The 13,688-nt window shown below is 36.2% G+C and overlaps 1 protein-coding gene across 5 annotated transcripts in view; it reads left to right on the top strand.

Moving 5' to 3' along the window:
• Window positions 1-13,688, top strand: part of LOC105485441 (polypyrimidine tract binding protein 2) — a 93,247-nt gene that overhangs the window by 31,945 nt on the left and 47,614 nt on the right. The window lies entirely within an intron of this gene.

Raw genomic sequence — 13,688 nt, 5'->3', positions numbered from 1 at the left:
AATTAATTCCAAATTAATTCCTAATATTTAGGGCTCATGACAGAATAACTAGTAGTAGCCTTGACCCCTTTTTCGGTCTCCCCACAAAACCAAAAACTGTGTAACTGAATAAAATATGTGGAACAACTGTTGTTTGGAAGTGATGAGCAGACGGTGTAAGATCATCCTTGAGAGAAGGGTAGCATGTGAGGTAAGTATCATGAACACTCTGGCTTTCTGCCTTGGACCGTTTCACTGCTGTAAACCACAGAGAAGTGGAGAGCTCAGTATACAGGTCTCACTGAGCTGAAGAGACTAAGAGTGGGTGTCAGAAATGCTCAGTCATTTGGAATTTATGGGGAAGTCCTGGAGAAAAGAGAGCTGTCTAGGGGTTTAGGGGTAGAACAGGGGGCAGAATTTAGTATGGTCATTCACTTCATTCAGAGTTTTGGATGATGACTGGGTTACATGTGTGCAGGTTGAGACTTTGCCAGGTCTGTCAGAAATTGTCTGCTCTGGGGCTAAACAGTGATTCCATAGGTTGCATAGTACTCTGAAACATTGGAGTTCTGAGAAGTCAGAATGCAGACACCTTGCAGGGTACTTCAAACACTCCATTTAGACTACAGAAAGCCTGGACCTGAATAGAAAGGATCACACCCCATAGGAAGTGCCATCTATAAGACTGAGATAAAAACAAAAAACCAAACCCGATAGGAAGTGAAGGATTCACCAGTTAATCTAACCAGTAACTGATGATGGATTAACCAATAATTTAGTTGCCTTTCAAAACAAAATAACACCCCCAAGAAAGACAACATGATATAGTTTTCTTGCTACTATCTTCCATAATATCTACCATACCATCAGAAATTACAAGTAATGTGAAGAAGCAGGAAAGTAACCCATGAAATATAAAGACACATTGAATAGGAACAGATTCCAAAATGACCTAGAGTTAGAATTAGCAGACAAGGACGTATTTTAAGTTGTAAAGGAAAAGATTGAAATAATGAATGATGGAGGAGTGTTTAAGAGATAAAAAACTATGAAGAAAGCGTGTAGAAATATTCTAATTGAAAAATACAGTATTTGAAATAGTTGGGACTAATTCACTGGTTGGAACTAATAGCAGATTGGAGACAAGAAGAAATGTTAGTGAACTTGAATACACATGAATACAATGATTAAATCTTTCAGAGAGGAGAAAGTATACCTAATGGACAATGAAGCAGTCTGACATATAATTTGAGCTTCAGTGTGAGAATGTGGAGGGAAAAAACATATATCTGTTTGAGGTAGTAATGACTGAGAACTTACAAAATTTGAATAAAATATATCAACTTACATTCCTAAGAAGCTCAGGTAAACTCCTCATGTAGGCTAAATAAAAAGAACCATACTTAGACACATAGTGGTCAAAATATTGAAAACTAGAAATGAAGAGCAAATCTAAACAGCCAGGAAAAAGACATTTAACAGGAGACCAATACCTTGTATTAAAGAGAAAAAAAAAAAAAAGAGAATTTCTTTAGACTGAATGGAATGACATTAGATAACTTGGCTCTGCAGGAGATAAAGAGGAGTACTGGGAGTGGTTAATATGTGTATAAATTTTAAAAGGGCTCTTTTCCTCTCAATTTCTTTGAAAGACTTTATGTAAACAACAACTTTGTATTATGGGGTTTATTATGTAAATGGATTTTATATGACAACTGTTAGTACAAAGTGAAGGTAAATGGAATTTTTCAGTGGTAAGATTCTTATATTTTACCTGAAGTGATGCAGTGTTAACTTTAATATGAAAAGATTCTGTTAAGGTTGCATTTCAAAATTCTAAGTGTAATCTCATTTAAAAAGATTTAAAGAAGTATAGCTAAAAGCCAATAGAGGAAAAATTGGAGCATTGATGACTACCTGTTTTCAAGAATTACTGCAAAGCTACAGTAATTAAAAATAGCATCATAATGACATAAAGATAAATAGGTCAGTGAGACAGAGCAGAGAGTTCAGAAATTAACTCACACAATTATGGATAACTGGTTTTTGACAGAGGTGCAAAGTCAATTCAGTGGGAAAAAGAGTAGACTTCAACAAAGGTTACTATAGCAGTTGGATCTATCCATCTGCAAAAAAAAAGATCTTGGATATGTATCTCATACTACATATGAACATTAACTCCAGATGGATCATGACTTAAATGTAAAACCAAAAATTATAAAACCTCTAGAAAAAAACACAGAAAATCTTTGTGACTTTGGATTAAGCAGAAATGTATTTGATATAACCCTAAAAGTACAATCTGTTAAAAAATGGAATTTGACATCAGAATTAAAATCTTGTACCCTTCAAAAGAAACTGTTAGGGAATGAAAAGACAAGCCATAGACTGGAAGAACATCATAACAAAGCATATAGCTGATAAAGGACTTCTATCTAGAATATTAAAAGATGCAGTATATGTAAACTCAGCAGTCAGGCAACAGACTACTCAATGAATTGGCCAAAATATTTGAACAGGTAATATGCACAAGAGATACACAGATGGTAAGTAAGCACATGGAAAAGCTGATCAGCATCATTAGTTATTAGGGAAATGAAAATTAAAACTACAGTGAAATAACATTACAAACCTATTAATAGTGACTAAGATTAAAAAGAGTGCCATCTTGGAAAGCATGATTTGGGAAGAATGAGGAAGAATCATAATATTCACAATACTGCTGATGGGAATGTAAAATCATAGAACTACTTTGGAAAACAATTTGGTAGTTTCTTCATGATCCAGATTATTTGTCTCCTAAGTATTTACCCAAGAGAAATGAAGGCATCTGTTCATTAAAAAACTCTCATGTTAATGTTCATAGCCATTTTTTTTGTAATCACCAAAATGTGAAACACATTCATCAACAGATGAACTAATAAGTAGATTCCTGTTTTGGCATCATATGCTTTTCTGTACAGTGGAATATAAAAACAGCCATATAGAATGAGCTATTGATAAACACAATAGCAAGAATGAATCTCCAAACAGTTATGTTGTGTAAAAGATGAGAGAGAAAAAGAGTACATCCTGTATGATTCCATTTATATAAAACTCTGGGTAATGCAAACTAATCTAAAGCAAATTCGTGGTTCCTAGGAGTTTAAGAGTGGGAAAGGACAGGCTGGAGGGGTGACAGAGGGACACAAGAAAACTCAAGGGTGATGGACATATAAATTATTGTGATGGTGGTTTTATGGATGTATATGTATGTCAAAACTTGTCAAATTTTATAATTTAAATACATGTACACATACTAGAATGGCCGAACTTCAGAACATTGATAACACCAAATGCTGGCAAGGATGTGGAGCAGCAGGAACTCTCACTTACTGCTTGGTGGAATGCAGAGTGGTACAGCCACTTTGGAAGACAATTTGGCAGTTTAGAAAACTATATGGCCGGGTGCAGTGGCTCATGCCGGTAATCCCACAGTTTGGGAAGCCGAGGCAGGCGGATCACCTGAGGTCGGGAGTTCAAAACCAGCCTGGCCAACATGGAGAAACCCTGTCTCTACTAAAACATGCAAAATTAGCCAGGCGTGGTGGTGCATACCTGTAATCCCAGCTACCCAGGAGCCTGAGGCAGGAGTATTGCTTGAACCCAGGAGGTGGAGGTTGTGGTGAGCCAAGATTGCGCCATTGCACTCCAACCTGGGCAATGAGAGTGAGACTCCATCTCAAATATACTTTTATTGTATGATCCAGCAGTTGTGCTCCCTGGTACTTGCCTAAAGGAGTTGAAAACTTAGTCTGCACAGAAAGCAGCTCATGGATGTTTATAGCACTTTTCTTTATAATTGCCAGAACTTCATAGCAACCAAGAAGTCCTTTAGTAGGTAAATGGCCAAATAAATTGTGGTGTATATCCAAACAGTATAGTGTTAATCAGCACTAAATGGAAATGAGCTATCAAGCCATGGAGAACCTTCAGTGCGTATTACTAAGTAAAAGAAGCCAGTTTGAAAATCCTACATACCATGTGATTCCAACTATATGACATTCTGGAAAAAGCAAAATTATGGAAACAGTAAAAATCAGTGGTTGCAAGGATTTGCGAGTTGAGGGAGGGATGAATTGGTGGAGTACAGAGGATTTTAGGGCAATGAAAATATTCTGCATGCTATAATGATAGATACATATCATAAATTTTTCCAAACCCATAGAATGTAAGACACTTGGAGTGAACCCCAAGGTAACTACAGACTTTGAGTGATTATAATGTGTCAGTGTAGGTTCATCAGTTGTAACAATGTGCCATCTGGTGGGAGATGTTGATAAAGGGGAGGCTATTTGGGGGCAGGAGGCAAGGAAATCTCTCTGCTTTCCTCTCCACTTTGCTGTGTACCTAAACTTACTCTGAAGAATATCTTTGAAAATTTATTCATGTGCTTGCATTGCATTTCTTTTGGATATTACTGGTCTAAGTAGTCCAATTAAAAGACAAAGATTGGGCCGGGCGCGGTGGCTCAAGCCTGTAATCCCAACACTTTGGGAGGCCGAGACGGGCGGATCACGAGGTCAGGAGATCGAGACCATCCCGGCTAACACGGTGAAACCCCTTCTCTACTAAAAAAAAATACAAAAAAACTAGCCGGGGGAGATGGCGGGCGCCTGTAGTCCCAGCTACTCGGGAGGCTAAGGCAGGAGAATGGCATGAACCCAGGAGGCGGAGCTTGCAGTGAGCCGAGATTGCGCCACTGCACTCCAGCCTGGGTGACAGAGCGAGACTCCGTCTCAAAAAAAAAAAAAAAAAGACAAAGATTGTCGGACTTGATTAAAAAGCAAGGCCTAACTACACTGCCTATACGAGGGTCAGGTGGAAATACCAAGATGCAGGTTGAAAGTAAAAAGATGGAAAGTGATATTCCATGCAAACAGTAAGCGCGAGAAAGTTGATATGATTATATTACTAGACAGAAAACTTTAAGACAAGAAGTATTACCAAATATAAAAAAGCATATTTCATAATGCTGAAGGGTCAGTTTATCAGAAAACATTTCTTAATTTGTATGCCAATAATAACAAAGTATGTTAAGAAAAAGATCACAGAGCTAAGTAGAGAAACAGAAATCCACAATCATAGCCTGATTTTTTTTTTTTTTTTTTTTTTTTTTTTTTTTTTTTTGAGACGGAGTCTCGCTCTGTCGCCCAGGCTGGAGTGCAGTGGCCGGATCTCAGCTCACTGCAAGCTCCGCCTCCCGGGTTCACGCCATTCTCCGGCCTCAGCCTCCCGAGTAGCTGGGACTACAGGCGCCCGCCACCTCGCCCGGCTAGTTTTTTGTATTTCTTAATAGAGACGGGGTTTCACCGTGTTAGCCAGGATGGTTTCGATCTCCTGACCTCGTGATCCGCCCGTCTCGGCCTCCCAAAGTGCTGGGATTACAGGCTTGAGCCACCGCGCCCGGCCAGCCTGATTTTTTAAACTATAATTTAGAGTCATTGATAGGACAGTTACAGTCCTATCCCCCAAATAAAAAGATACATAATTTGAAAAATGCTGTCATGTTGGCTTAACTCAGATTTATAAAACTATACCCAGTAACTGTAAAATAACTTCAAGTGTACATAGAACATTCACAATGGTAGACCATGTATTGGATTACAAAATAGCTCAATAAATTTCAAGTGATTGACAGTTCATATAGTATATGACTATAGTGGAATTAAATTAGAAATCAAAAATAGACATCTAGGAAAGTATGAAATATTAGAAATTATACAATTGTGAACAGCACATGGATTATAGAAGTGTTACCACAAGGACATATTTTTGACTGAATGAAAATATATCAAAATTTGTTGGATACGACCCAAGGGCGTGTATGGTGTGAAGTATGTCTTCAAATACCTATATTATAAAAAAAAGGTTTAAAACTCCCTATTTAAGACTGACCAAGAAAAGACATAAATTACCAGTGTGGGAATCAAAGTCGAGATAATCACTTTCACAGAAAGTGGAAATTTACAGAGTATAATAGTATAACAATAATATAAAGTGGAGCTAGCACTTTCAATAAAATCAGAGATATATAGAATATAATAGGAAAATAATATTACCAATGTTGTTAAGGCTAACAAATTCAACAACTTAGATGAAGTAAGTTTCTTGACAAATGCAAAACTGACTTAAGTATATAGCTTAACAGCTATATACTACTGTATTATACAAATCGGAATTTATAATTAAAAAAATATTTCCACAAAGATTACTCTAGGCATAGGTTGTTTTACTATTGAATTTCATGAAATTTTAAAGAAATAATAGCTGTCTTTGAAAATGGAGGAGGGAATACTGCCCTGTTCACTTTATGAAGCCACTATAACTGACAGCAAAACCTGACAAGGGTAATATATCAGGATTTCAGACTAGTATTTCTCATTAACCTAAATGCATATATTCTTAAGAAAATGTTGGTAAATCACCTCCAGTAGAATATGAGAGGCAATTCTGAGACTTAACCACAGGATTGTAAGGTTTGTTTAACATTTGAAAATGAACTCAGTGTAATTTGTCACAGTGATAGAATGAAGAAGGAAAAATATCTCTCAGAAAACTAGTAAGAGAAGGAGCTTTTTACAATGTAAATAAGGGGTATCTAAGAACCTACAACAAATTTCATACTTAATGGGGAAATATTGAATGTTTTCTTCTTAAAATCAGAAATGGAGCAAGGGTGTCTGTTTTCTCAATTTTTTTCCCCCTAACTTTCTGCTTACATTAAAGCAGGTGAAATCAAAGACATAAAGATTGTAAAGGAAGAAAGAAAACTGTCTTATTCACTGTTCAACATGCTTTTTAAAATAGAAGACCTAAAGGAATCTACAACAGATTTGGTAGAACTAATAAGTGAATTTAGAATAATTATAGGATACAAGTTCTGTATACAAAAATAGTCTCCTTATACTAGCAGCAAATTCTTAAAAAATGAAATTTTAAAAAATCCATTTATTAAAAGTAGCAGACAAAAAATATCAGGAAAAAAACTTGACAAAAGATGTGTAAGACATCTGTACCAATATGAAACACTGCTAAGAGAAGTTTTAAAAAGACTTACATGAAGACATAGACCATGTTCATGAATTAGAAGGCTCAGTATGTTAACATGCCAGTTCTCCCTAAATTGGGATGGCATTGAATCTATAAGGACTTCTAAATTGAGAGTAGATTCTAAAATTTATGTGGAAATAAAAAGGAGCTAAAATAATTAAAACAATTTTGAAAAAGTAAATTTTGCCACTGTTCTCAGGACTCACCACAAACCTGTAGTTAATCCAAAACAATTTAGTGCTAGCATAGTTAGTGACATAGTGATCAGGGAATAACTCATGCATTAAAGTTGCCTTGGTCACTCAATGAAGAAAGAGAAGGCTTTTAAACAAATGTGCTAGAACAGCTGAATATACGTACAAAAAAACAAAAGAAACTCAAACCCTACCTTATTGCATATAAAACAATGAGATTATATAAAAACTAATGTATAGAGTTTTTAGGAAAAAGCATAGGGTATACTTGCCACTTTGGGATAAATGAAGATTTCTTAAAACAAAAATTACTCATCTTAAAGGAATATATAAACTTGACTCCATCAGCATGGGAAATTTCAAAAGACATTGTTCAAAAGACATTGTTAAGACAATGAAAAGGCAAGGCACAGACTTGGAGAATATAATATTTACATATCAGTACATATATATGACTGTATTAGTCCATTTTTATGCTGCTGATAAAGACATACCTGAGACCGGGCAATTTACAAAAGAAACCAGTTTAATGGATTTACAGTTCCATGTGACTGGGGAAACCTCACAATCATGGTGGAAGGCAAGGAGGAGCAAATCTACATCTTACATGGATGGCAACAGGCAAAGAAAAGAGAGCTTGTGCAGGGAAACTCTCCCCTTTTTAAAACCGAGAGACATACTTCATTATCACGAGAACAACATGGGAAAGACTTGCCCCCATGATTCAGTTACCTCCCACCAGGTCCCTCCCACAACACATGGGAATTCAGGAGGAGATTTGGGTGGGGGACACAGCCAAACCGTATCAATGATAAAGGACTTGTATCCCAAAAGACTTGTAAAAAAAACTCCAATAAATATGAGCAGCCCAATTTTTTTAAGTGGCAAAAGAAGTGACATTATAAGAATGGGTAACAAGCACACGGAAAGATTACACTAGCCATCAGGTAATCACAAGTCAAAACCATTATGAGACAATTTACACCAACTAGAATGGCTAAAATCAAATAGGTTGGCAATACCTAATGTTGATGAAGATGTGGAACTGCCTTTGATTACTGCTGAGTATGTAACATAGTTGGGAAAATAGTTTGCCTTTTTCTTATTTTTTGAGACAGAGTCTTGTTCTGTCACCAGGCTGGAATGCAGTGTGGCATGATCTTGGCTTAAACTGCAACCTCCGCCTCTTGGGTTCAGGTGATTCTCCTGCCTCAGGCTCTTGAGTAGCTGGCACTACATGCGCACGCCACGACACCCAGCTAATTTTTTGTATTTTTAGTAGAGACTGGGTTTCGCCATGTTGGCCAGGATGGTCTTGCTCTTTTGACCTTGTGATCCACCCACCTCGGCCTCCCAAAGCGCTGGGATTACTGGCGTGAGCCACTGTGCCTGACCTAGTTTGCCATTTTCTTACGGAGTTAAACATAAACGTACTTTATGGTCCATAACTTCTACTTTTAGTTTTTTACCCAGTAATAACATGTTTGCTGTAAAACTTGTATGTGTATCAAAAACTTGACTGATAATGGTCCCAAACTTGAAATAACACAAATGTTTATCAACAGGAAAATGGATAAATTGTGGTATGATCATACAATATATTACTACTTACTAATAACAGAAGAGTGGTTAGTAATACATGCGAAAACATGGGTGAATATTAAGCATTGTATGAAGCAAAAGAAACCAGACAGACCTGAAAGAGTACATAGAGTGATTCAATTTCTTGAAAGTTTAAGAGCAGATCATTAGTTTTTTGTTTAGAAACCAGAATGTTGGAGATTAACAGAAAGGGAATATGGTAGCATTTTCTGGTGTGATGGAAACGTCCTATGTTAATAAACTAAGTTGCAAAACAAATCCAAAATTTGTTTGAAGCAGTAGATTATCTCTGAGAACTCTGAATTACCAGTAGTTGTGTCTTGCTATAATGCGAAATATGAGATTGGGAATGCCTAGGTGAGTCCATGTAAGCAGGGGCCTAGATATGGGATTTGGGGTGTGTGTGTGTGTGTGTGTGTGTGTGTGTGTGTGTGTGTGTGTGTAGCTTGGACTTTACCAGATTTACATTTTAGAAAGAATTTTTGTTCCATTTGTATTTCAGAGGCAGTATTGTATAGAGGGGAGAATAGTTTTAAAACATTACCGTAGTTCATTCCAAAGATACCAAGGTCCTGAATTTTAGGGTCTTGGAAGGAGAATATGCAGGAGATGTTAAAACGAGTTATCTGGAAGAAGACAAGTTTGGAATAATATGAAGGAGTTTTGTCTTAGAATCACTGGGTTGGTGGAAGATGATGCCATTAACAAAGGGGGAAAAGTAGGAGAACAAAGGAGACTCGTTTTTGGTGGAAAGAAAGAATAATCTGCTACTGCTCTATTTTTCTAACTATGCATTAGGGATGATATATGGTGTACTTCATGACCAAAGAATCAATCTAATCTTTTTGTAATGATGGCATAAAATTCCTTTAAGCTTGTTTTAACACAAGAAGTCAGTTTATTTAACCTCTGCGTACAGAGGAAATGCTGAGTTTTAAGATTTTTCTATTTTTTTCTGACAAAGATGAAAGTCTGCATATATTCGGCCGGGCGCGGTGGCTCACGCCTGTAATCCCAGCACTTTGGGAGGCCGAGGCGGGCGGATCACAAGGTCAGGAGATCGAGACCACGGTGAAACCCCGTCTCTACTAAAAATACAAAAAATTAGCCGGGCGCGGTTGTGGGCGCCTGTAGTCCCAGCTACTCGGGAGGCTGAGGCAGGAGAATGGCGTGAACCCGGGAGGCGGAGCTTGCAGTGAGCCGAGATCGCGCCACTGCACTCCAGCCTGGGCGACAGAGCGAGACTCCGTCTCAAAAAAAAAAAAAAAAAAAAAAAAAAAGAAAGTCTGCATATATTCTAAGAGACACCAATTTGAATACTGTCGCTTATAAGAGCAAATAGCATAAAATACCTTTAAAAATTGGTAATTATATTTGCCTGGAAAAATAATCCATGTAATTCAGATGACTCAAAAGGACATTGGTAGACAATGTTACAAGGACACTTTTATGGTTATCAGATATAGTACAGGATTTCATTTTTATGTTCCAGCTTCCAGCTTTATCTAAAATATTTCTTGTAATAGATTTTACTGTAGAATTGTTTCCTAAGGCATCTGTCTCAACAGCCTTTCTCTTACCTATGCAGACTTTTCTTTCTCTGTACCTGTTGAATAGGTGCTTTTTGTCAAAGAAAAAATTAATTTTACAGGTTAGAAAATTTCATTTTATTAGAAACTTAATCTCAGGTAAATAAATGTTTAATAAATTGATACAGTAAGGACATTTTCTAATGAATTGGTTCCTTCGAGAGATATAAAAGTGAAATATTTCAAAAATACAACTGTTCCCAAGTAGCATTAGAATTTGATTTTGTTAAATTTGTAACTATTTAGCAGTGACTAGGAGACTTGACAATTCTAAGGTATAGTCTCTTTAATTTTTTAGTGATTTCTTTGTAGATATGGAACTGGAATATCCCTTTAGGTATACGTATTTCTGCCAGTGCTGATTGTTACTCTATAATAGCAGGATTTTTTGAAAATTATTGCTAAACATGACATTTTGCTCTACCTGAAAGCAGTTAAACCATTCCAAAGAGTCTGGAACATTTTACTTAGAACTCTTTTAAGATTTTCATTTTGACTTTTACAGACATATTTTTGAGGTGATGTCATTTCGTTTTGCTATAATGTTTTGAGAGTATTCCAGTAGATTATTTCATAGTTTTACTATTTATGAAGGCTTTAACAAGTTATCTTCTTGCATATAAAGGTAGTGAGAGCATTCTCTAGGTGCCTTCTGTGTTTTTCCAGCTCATGCCTAATATACTTTGGACAACTAGGCCACACAACTACTTGGAAATACAAGAGTTAATAGGTTTCCTTTTACGGAAACCTCGTGAGGCTTTTTGTGTGGTGGGTGTTGCAGAAACAGCCAACAGAATAACAGAAGTACCACCTATCTGAATCTACCTGCTTTTTTTCTTGTTAAGTCTTCTTTGGAATTTGTTTCTCATACAGGAAAGAGTAGCAGCATTCATTTTTTTTCTTAGAGTCTTTTTATTTATTTATTTTTTGTTTTTCTAAAGCTGGAAAACACTGCTTTGCTTTGAAATCTAAAACTGCTTAGAATTAAAACTGCTTTGCCTCTCAGTTTCGTATTTGATAAAGAGAGTTAGGAAAACTTTTATAAATGTGTGCCTCTGAAAGACTTGGAGAATGAAGATGTACTTAAGTTTTGTCACTAGTTTTCACTGGATGGAAGCATAAGGTTTTGCAGTGTTGTATTTTATATTGGTACACAGTTGAAAGTATAATGGTGAATGAGTAGGACTAAATAATTTACACATTATATGAGAAAGTAGGCCAGGTAGATAGATAGATAGATAGATAGAGATAGATAGATAGATAGATAGATAGATAGATAGATAGATAGATAGATAGATAGATACTGTGAAACCCAGTGCTAGAGTGTTTATATTAATAAGTAAAGATAGGTAGAGTATCGGAACAAAAACAGCATGGGAAACTTAACAGTTTTGGGGAATTAATGAGTAATCGGGATTCAAAGCAAGTGTCAGATGAGTCGGGGAAATGAGAAAAGTAGAAGTGGAAATTTTAGGGGTGCTATTAGAGAAATTCAGTGAGGAAGAAAGGGTTCACAGTTCCTTGTCGACTGATGGATGTGGTGATTTTAAAAATTACCCATGATCTTGCCGACACCCATTTATGTAAAATTCGACACCCATTTATGTAAAAATTGCAGGTAAAAGCTAGTGGAGAACAAAGGTCAGTCAGCAGGAGAAAAGTGATGTACTGATAGAGGTGAAGATGCTGGCTTTAGAATTGAGGTAGAAAACTGGTTTTGAGGTTGAAAGAGAAATATTCAAGTAGAAACCATTTTAAAATTTTATTTGCTTTGAATCTTTGAGTACATGAACATCTTCCCTAAGCAAGAGGCTTTAAACGAGTTGAATAATATATGGAAAATGGTGTGCTTAAAGATTTTTACATTCATATGCAATGAATAAAATTTATATGCATAAATAAAAGCATTACCTCATACCTTCTTAATTGAACATAAACATTTGAATTATTACTGGTTTTTACACACCCAAACAAAAGTTCTGGGTTTCCTGGAGGAATGGAAGGGAAAGATCTCTTTCATTCCCTCAGTAGACCTTTCCTATTCAGGGTTGTGGGAAGATGCTGAAGAACTGTAGAACTGTAACACAGGCAGACCTAATGCTTTGTAAGTTGTGAACCACAAAATTTTGGGCCCTTTTTCAGTGTTGCTGGAGTGTTTTTATATTAGAAAATAGGCTTTGTTATATTATTAAAGGAGTCCCCATTCCCACATTCTCATAGTATCATTTATTTAAAATGAAGACTTTTATAACATTTGGCATTAAGATATGAATACTTAGTAGTCACCCTCTGGAAGCTATTAACTAACTGAGGGAGTGTCAGGTGGTGCAAATGTTGATCGTTTACTACAGTAACTGGCTTGGTCTTTGGGAGAAAAGGACAGATCTTTTTTAGGCAACCTGTATGTAATGTAAAGTTTGTATTTGAGTTCCTTCTATAGTGTAGTTGTTTAAGAGCACAGACTAGGAATCATACTCCCTGAGTTTAATCCTCTCTCTACTACCTCTTGTCTGTACCACTTAGTAACTATCTAATCTTGGGCATTTAACTAATTGTTACCTGTAAATGGGGTTGATAGGTCGTAATGATAGCAATCTGAGAGTTATAAATTGCTTGGCATGTAGTTAATTAGCAGTGAATGTTAAATATTGATGCAAAATAAAATTATGTCTTTTCTGTATTTTTCTAAGACGTCAAGATCTTTGTCTTTTGATTCTCAAAAGTTTCCTACCTTCTTTCTGTGTTATTCAGCTGTTGTACTTCTGCTCAACATCCGCTGTCCAGAAAACATCCAATACAAATCCAAAGTAAATTATTTAATTTCCGTAATAATAGGTTTAGGCAGGCTTTTGCCTTTTGGGAATTATTTTTGGAAAATCATTTGAAAGGGGAAGCCTTTTTTCTCCTTATGGGTACAGCGATAGGTAGTATCTTTATTGGTGTTTTTTTTTTCCTTGTCTTTCTCCCAGAAGGAAAAGGACAGACCAAATTAGGAGAAACTGAAATTTACTTTTTTGAGTATCGTGATACCATAACCTATAACACATGGGGCTTTAGGTTGGACTGTGAAGTATTTGTTCTTGTTATTCAAACAAACTAATGAACGAGAACAGATTATCGAGTTTCAGTATTCAGACTGCTTTGTCAAAAAAAGGTCTTAGTCCTGTATCAGAAGAATATGTGTTCCTTGTTGACTGATGCCAGTTGTTGTGTGTGCCAATTACATGTTTTA

The sequence above is a fragment of the Macaca nemestrina genome, chromosome 1, assembly GCF_043159975.1.
Source record: "Macaca nemestrina isolate mMacNem1 chromosome 1, mMacNem.hap1, whole genome shotgun sequence".
Lineage (NCBI taxonomy): Eukaryota > Metazoa > Chordata > Mammalia > Primates > Cercopithecidae > Macaca > Macaca nemestrina.
The sequence above is the reverse complement of the archived record's forward strand: the minus strand, read 5'-3'. Positions and strand labels throughout refer to the sequence as shown.